Source organism: Protopterus annectens, chromosome 11.part0 (assembly GCF_019279795.1).
Source record: "Protopterus annectens isolate FY-2018-M chromosome 11.part0, PAN1.0, whole genome shotgun sequence".
Taxonomy (NCBI): domain Eukaryota; kingdom Metazoa; phylum Chordata; order Ceratodontiformes; family Protopteridae; genus Protopterus; species Protopterus annectens.
In genome coordinates, this window is record NC_056745.1 from 1,118,945,770 (window position 1) to 1,118,953,210 (window position 7,441).

Sequence of the window (7,441 nt, forward strand, 5' to 3'; positions counted from 1 at the left end):
GACTCTTGAACGATTGCGTCACGAAGATCTCGTGTCGCATGGGGAGCTGCTGGAAGGACCACTGGGTGAACAACATCCACTGCAGAAGACGCATGTGGAAGCGGGCTAAAGGCAGCAGTACGATGGCCGCAGCCATAAGACCTAGCACCTTCAGGACAAATCTAGCCCTGATCTTTTTGCTGAGTAATATGATCTGAACATACTTTTGGATGTCCAGAATTCTTTGGTTTGTGAGTCTTGCTGACATCCCGACAGTGTCTAATTCTGCGCCTATAAAGGTAATAGACTGGCAAGGCGACAGTGAAGATTTTTCGAAGTTTATAGAAATCCCCAATTGGTTGCAGGTGTGAAGAGTGTAGTCTCTGGCCTTGAGAAGTTGATGCCTGGTGGTGGCAGAGAGGAGCCAGTCGTCTAGATACGGAAACACCTGGAATCCTTGACGTCTCAGGTGAGCCGTGACCACTGCCATACATTTGATAAACACTCTGGGGGCTGTAGTGAGACCAAAGGGCAGGGCTCTGAATTGAAAATGACTGGTCCCCAGCCGAAAGCGGAGAAACCTTCTGGAGCGCCTGTGAATTTTTATATGATAGTACGCATCCTGAAGGTCTATTGAGCACATCCAGTTGTCCTTGCCCAAAAAGGGTACAATGGACTGAAACGTGACCATCCGGAACCTTGCCTTTTTGACAAACTTGTTTAGCTTGCTGAGGTCTAAAATTGGTCTCCAATCTCCCGTCTTTTTGGGAACCAAAAAGAATCTTGAGTAGATTCCGGATCCTACTTGGTCTGCTGGCACTACTTGGATGGCTCTTTTTGCTAGGAGCTTTGATACTTCCAGTTTTGCCAACTCCCTTAGACCGGGTGAAATGTCCGGGAGGGATTGATGAGGAACGGGATATCTCATGAAAGGGATATTGTAACCCTCGGATATGATCGACTGTACCCATTTGTCTTGAGAAAGGGAACGCCAGGCTTTTGGGTACAGCGGCAATCTTCCCCTGACTGCCTCCAAGGGTGGACAGTCGGGCAACACCTCAGGGATGCTGGAAGGGTTTATCAGAGAGAGGCTCTCTGCTACCCTGATTCTGCAGACCCCCTCTGCCCCTAGGACGGCGTCTATTGTTATTACCCCCTCTGCCTCTGGGGGTAAACTGACCACGTGCTTCCGGCGTGCCTCCCTGAGATTTGCGGAACCACATTTTCCCTCCCTTCTGACCTTTGGGATAGGGTCTTGAAAAGGTGGAGAAATGGACTCCAACGGCAGAAAGAGTCTTGCCGTCTTGCTCACACCTGGTCAATGTGTCCTTCACCTGAGGTCCGAACAAAGCCGAACCATCGAAGGGAGTATTAGTGAAGGACGCCTTAAAGGGGTCTGCGAAATTACAAAGCCGCATCCAGGACTGACGCCTAAGTGTCACTCCTGTGCCTGTGGCTCTACTCGCCCCATCGGCTGCATAAGAAATGAGCCGCATGGAGGAGTTAGTTATAGAATTTAGGATTCCGAGCTGTGAGGCAATCTTTTCTTGAGCCCCAGCAGCTGACTGATCCTGAACTACCTCACCTAGTTCCTTGAGAATCTCTCTCTGAAGCCGAGTAAAGTGACAGAGATAGTTTAGCGAGCGCATAGCGAAGGTCACTGAAGAAAACATCCGCTTACCGTACCTATCCATGGTCCTAGAGTCCTTGTTAGGAGGATGGACAGGTACAGAAGGATCGGCAGGTTCCTTCTTGGTGGCAGCCGCCACCACCATGGCATCAATAGGGACACCCTTGGTGAGAAACTGTTTGTCTGAGGGGGCCGTGATGAATTTAGAAGGCCTCCTGGGGACTGGTTCCACAGAATCCGGGGCCGCTCACGCCTTTCGAGCCACTACTTCCATGAGCGGGTCGAAAGGCGGAGACACCCAGGAGGTGGAGGGTCGAGATCCAAAAGCCTCCAGGTATACCGACTCATCCTCGGAGGGGTTAATGGAAGGCCAGTTCCCCCTCTGCTTAAGGAGTTCCAGTATGTCTGAAAATGAGACATCCTCAAGAGGGGGATCGTGGGGAACCCTCCGACTCATCTAAGTCGGTATCTGATGTCGTAGACTCGGGGGAGTCAGTGTGCTTCCTCTTGCACGTCCTCTTACGCAGGGGTTCTCCTGAAGGATCAGGAGAAACCTCGGAAGAGGAAGTTCTTCCCAATGGGGAAACCTGAGGCGATGGATCTCTAGGTCTGGGAGAAAAAGAATGGGAAGAGACATCGACAGGCACCGAAGAGGGAGGAGCTAATGGAATTGAACGTTGACTCAGCTCCGGGGCCAGAACACTCCTCATCACCTCAAAGGCTCCCCTTCCAGGGAGGCCAGAAGACTCCCACTCCGAAGAAACAGGAATCCCCGGTCCCGCCGAAAGAGAAGGCTCCGAGGCCGATGTCGGTGCCGAGCTTACCAATGCCGAAGCTCCAAGAGGGAGAGCGGGGTCGGACAAGGGTCCGATGCCACTCGCCCCCTCGGAGCCGACAAGGGAGACCCGACGACCGTATCCCTCCAAGGAAGGTCTCATGGAGGAAATCGGAGTCGAAGACGACGGAGCCGACAAGGGAAATATCCGCTCCGGCGCACCCACGGTCAATGTTCCGAGAAGCTCCGGCTCCGAACTCTGATGGAGAGTCGGAGGAGGAATTTCAGGGGGATTTGGGAAGCGGTCATCTGCTGAGACGGGCTATGGAGCATCTGGGCCAGTGCCTGTGACTTCAGCAGTCTACTTACCACCCTCTCCAAGTCATGGTCTGACAGCCTTGAAGATTGGCTCCGATGGCTCCGCTCCGAAAGTAGAGGAGATCCCGGAGCCGAGCGAATCGGCTCCAGGGAAGGGGACCAAGATCTTTTCTTGGAAGGAGCCATCGGAGCAGAAGACCCCTTGGTTCCAGATGGAGCCGACAGCTTATCGGCACCAGTCCTGGTCAAGGATATGTCGGCTCCGGCCGGAGCCGACATCGACATAGGTGCAAGTGTATCGGAGCCAGCCAGCACTGATACCACCACCTCAGAGATAGAGAGATCGGCTCCAGCCGGAGCCGATCTCGACTCCGAAGGAGTCGGAGCCACTGCCGAAGGCTTAGAAGCCAAAGCCTGGGCTTTAGGTGGCTTAGAGGGCTTTGCCGACCCAGTCTTGGTCGGGGAACCCTCTGGCTTCAACAAGCCACGTAGAATTAATTTATTTCTACGTTCCTGCAGGACTCTCTGGCTGAAGGAGTGACAAATAGCACAGGAGTCCTGCAGGTGCAAAGGCCCCAGGCAGTACACACAAGAAGTGTGACCGTCTGTCAGAGACATTTTCTGACAGCACGAGTCACACTTCTTGAAGCCTGAGACCTTTACTTCTTTTGACATAGTATGCAACACACACACCAGTCAAACAGTTAACTAATAAAAAGGAGGAAAAACTGACTAAGACACACAGACTTTCCTGACAGAAAAATAATGGAAGGGAGGCTTAAGGCCTGAAGGGAGGAAAAAGTATCCCTAATACAAATTAACAAGGTAATATAGGGCAAGATAGATTAAATAGTATACACCAACTGTTAAGAAAAGGAAATAAGGAAAATGGAAATTTTCCTGACTGACTTTCAGTACAAAATACTAAATTTTTACCTGAGCTGGTAAAAGGAGACCTCTTCGCGAAGCGGCAAACGAGATCTGGGGTAGTCACGCCTTGCATCATGGGATATAGGGTTGCCTCGAGCTGGTAAAATTAGCTCTCCAGCTTAGCAAGTGCCGAGTCGGAGCCGAGGATCGGCTCCGAACCCATCCAGCAAGAATGAAGGCGAGTTTGACAACTTAACATCCACAATTTAATAAAACATTAGTAGATATTTACAAATACATTTGTTCATACAATGGAGAGATAACAGTAGAGGCAAGGGAGATTTATATAGATATCATACGAGAGTTATGTAGGGAAGACGGAACAGGAGGAGTTTAGTGTAGACGTAAGAAAAAGAGGATTATCGGAAGAAGTAGAGTAAAAAGTTAAGAGGTGTAGAGAAAGGTGGATTAGGTGGTGTATTAGCTTAGTGTGAGGTATGGGAAGACAGAGGAAGGGAGAGAAGATTAGGAGGCTTATTAGCTTACTGTGAGGTATGGGAAGAGAGAGGAAGGGAGAGTGAGAAAAGAGGGTGTAACGCTAAGGGAGATTATGTGGGATGAGAGCAGGAACATTCCCAGAGGGATGTGAGATGACAGTGAAGCATGGTCTTAAAGGTAGAGTGGTTGTGGGTGGTATGAATAAGAGGTGATAGGGAGTTCCAGAAGCGTGCTAGAGAAAATGATAGTAGATGTTTGCCTGGTGGATGAGCAGGCTTGTGCAGTGCAATCAGATTCTGGCTATTGGATCTTAGAAGTCTATCAGGTAGATGCATTTTGAGAGAGGAGGCAAGTGAGGGGCAGAGAGAAGCGCTGAGGATAAGTTTGTGGGCATGAATGAGCTGAATGTAGAATAGATGATTGGGCAGCACTAGCCAATTTGTTTGTGAAGGGTGTTGCAGTGGTGGGTGGAGGATTTGCAGCCAGTAAAGAACTTTGCAATTTTGTCATAGCAGGAAGAAAGTTTTGTCTTTGCAGAAGACTGTAGGTTAGTAAGAAGTAAAGGAATGAGGTATGTGGTAGACGGGCCGAGCTTTGTAGAGGGCGTGAGGCAGCGGTTGTGGCTGTAAGGCATACCGAGTTTCTTGTGGGTTTTCTTAATATTTGTTTGTAGATGGGTATCAAAATGCTCGTCAATGAGGACATCTAGTAGTTTGGCCTGGGATACCACCTCAAGAAAGGTATTGTTTTGGCTGGTAATGGAGAATGACTTTTTATCTATGGTGGTGTTTTAGAAGGAGTAAATATCGTAAGTTTAGTTTTTGATGCATTTAGTGCCAGGTGGTTATCTAACATCCAGCGTTCAGTGGAAGTAAAGGCCTCCTGGGTTAATTTTAAGAGAGTAGAGATGGAGGTGGCAGAATAGATGATTCAGGAGTCACTTGCGTATTGGATAAGCTTAGCATTTAGGATGGTCTGCTGGAAGTCATTTATGCAGATATTGAACAGTAGTGGACCTAATATGGTGTCCTGGGGTACACCTGCAGGGGTGTTCAGGAAGGAGGAAGTGGCTTTTTTCCATTTGACTGCTTGTTGCCGGTTAGAGAGGTAACTACTGAACCAGCTGATAGAAGAGAAGGATAGGTTAAGATTAGAGAATTTAGATAGTAGAAGGTTATGAGAGATAGTGTCAAAGGCTTTTGATAAGTCCAGAAGGAGGGTAGATACTAGGCAGATGGAATCACGGAGCTTTGACGGCAGTTTCAAGGAAGGAGAGGAGAGCAGTGGTCATGCTATGGCCATGTCTAAATCCATGTTGTGTGGGGGTAAGCAAATGGAGCAATAGGGAAAAGGTTCATAGCTCTCATAGCTTGAATATATACCATTAGTTTCTGCTACACAAAAAAGTACAACTCTATGAACAACATTTAATAGTTCATTAACCTATCTCCTAAAAAGAAACGCCACTACCTTATTCTTGCAAAAGCCAGATGGCTGCCTATACCACAAATAGCTTCACTCCTTCTAGAGTATCATCTTGTACAAACTGGTCAATAAGACAGCTTCCTCTTCTTTGTTTACAGGAATTCCAGAAAGCACTCTGCTTGCTTATAATCCAAGGTCCCTTAGTCAATCTGCACCCTATCTACAAACTCCAATGGCCTACACAAAATGCACATTTCTATACTGGCACCCAAAGCTTGGAAAACCATATTCAAAGATTTTAAATCGTTTTGATCATTCATTAATTTCTATAAACAGCCAAAATACTACATGGTCAGACCAACCAAATGTGATTGCTTTAACAACATTGCCATTTTAATCTATTTCACAATACAGTTCAAACGGCAGAACCAGCACTCTTACTGCTGTTAATTCTGAAGTCATCTAGCCCTCAATGCTTACCATATTATGCTATTGAGGTTACAACAGCAGTACAATACAATACATATACAACATTATTTCAATCCACTTTTTAGATACAACAATTCACTCTCTAAAACTTGACTCACACAACTTTCAACTTCCTCCCCCTCCTAACCTCAACATATCTGCCCTTTTCATTCTCAAAGTATTACATCCAGAAATCTTTCCCCTGATGTGCATATTTCAATGTAAATAGTGTACCTTTACTAGTTTATATAGTTTCGGAGAAGATTCATTATATAGTATAAAAATAGTATTCCTTTACTAGAATTTATAATGTACTACAATATTCATTATGTAGTACAAATGCATTTACTAGTCTATGCAAGTTTATCAACCTATTGCCAACCTTGTAATGATTAATCATACAGCTGTTTGTGCATCTCACATTACTGTTTTCTTAATGTCAACTACTGTGTAGCCAACTTTTCATATTACCTTATATCCTAATTTGTAAATTTGTCTGTCAACCCCAGAGTGAGCCCAAAAATGGTTCACTTCTATCAGTGCTATACCCCATCAACAAATGCAGTGATAAACATGAGTTTGTGAAGAAAAAAAAAACTTGTAGGAAAAAGCAAGGATACTGTTAAAGCCTTCAGGAAGCAAGAGCCTAATTAGCCAATACTGCTTGTCTTAGATACTTTTAAAGAAAAGGTAGGACAATATCAGAAGTAAGGGAATGGTTAATGTCTGCTACAGGTTTGGCATTAACAGATGCTGCCATTTTGTAGAAAAGCAGGAAGGAGGTGCCCTGCCCCACAAGTAATAGTGGTGGCTTTAGCAGTTTAAATTTCAAATCCTTTTCATAAAAACATCTTACTATAACAAATAAAGACTGAAATAAAACATTTAAGTAAATGATTGAATGTTTAAAACCACTTTAGTTTTTTGATCTTCAGTCACCACTTTGACCGCCCCCCCCCCCCCCCCCACACACACACACACACACACACGCGCACAATCCCCTACTGCCACATTCATTATCCATGTTCTCTAGCATCAGAATTCTGCGGAGTACTTCTGTCATTTTCATTTATTTAGAAAAAACATCTACACTGCCAACTTCCTTTCATCAGATTAAAGAGTTGAATCCTGAATTAAGACCACACACACACACACACACACAACACACACACACAAACACACACACACACACACACACACACACACACACACACACACACACACACACACACACACACACACACACACACACACACACACACACACACACACACACACACACACACACACACACACACACACACACACAATCAAGCTGCAGTTCAGTGCACTGCTTATCAGATGGACAAACCTGTCCTCAATGTTTCTTGCTGCTGCTGGCAAACCAGCCAATATTTACTAGGGAGCTGTCACTGAGCGAGTCAAACCCACTCCCTCCCCATCCTTTGGGACAGGAAAGCTGGTCTTTGTCACTCACA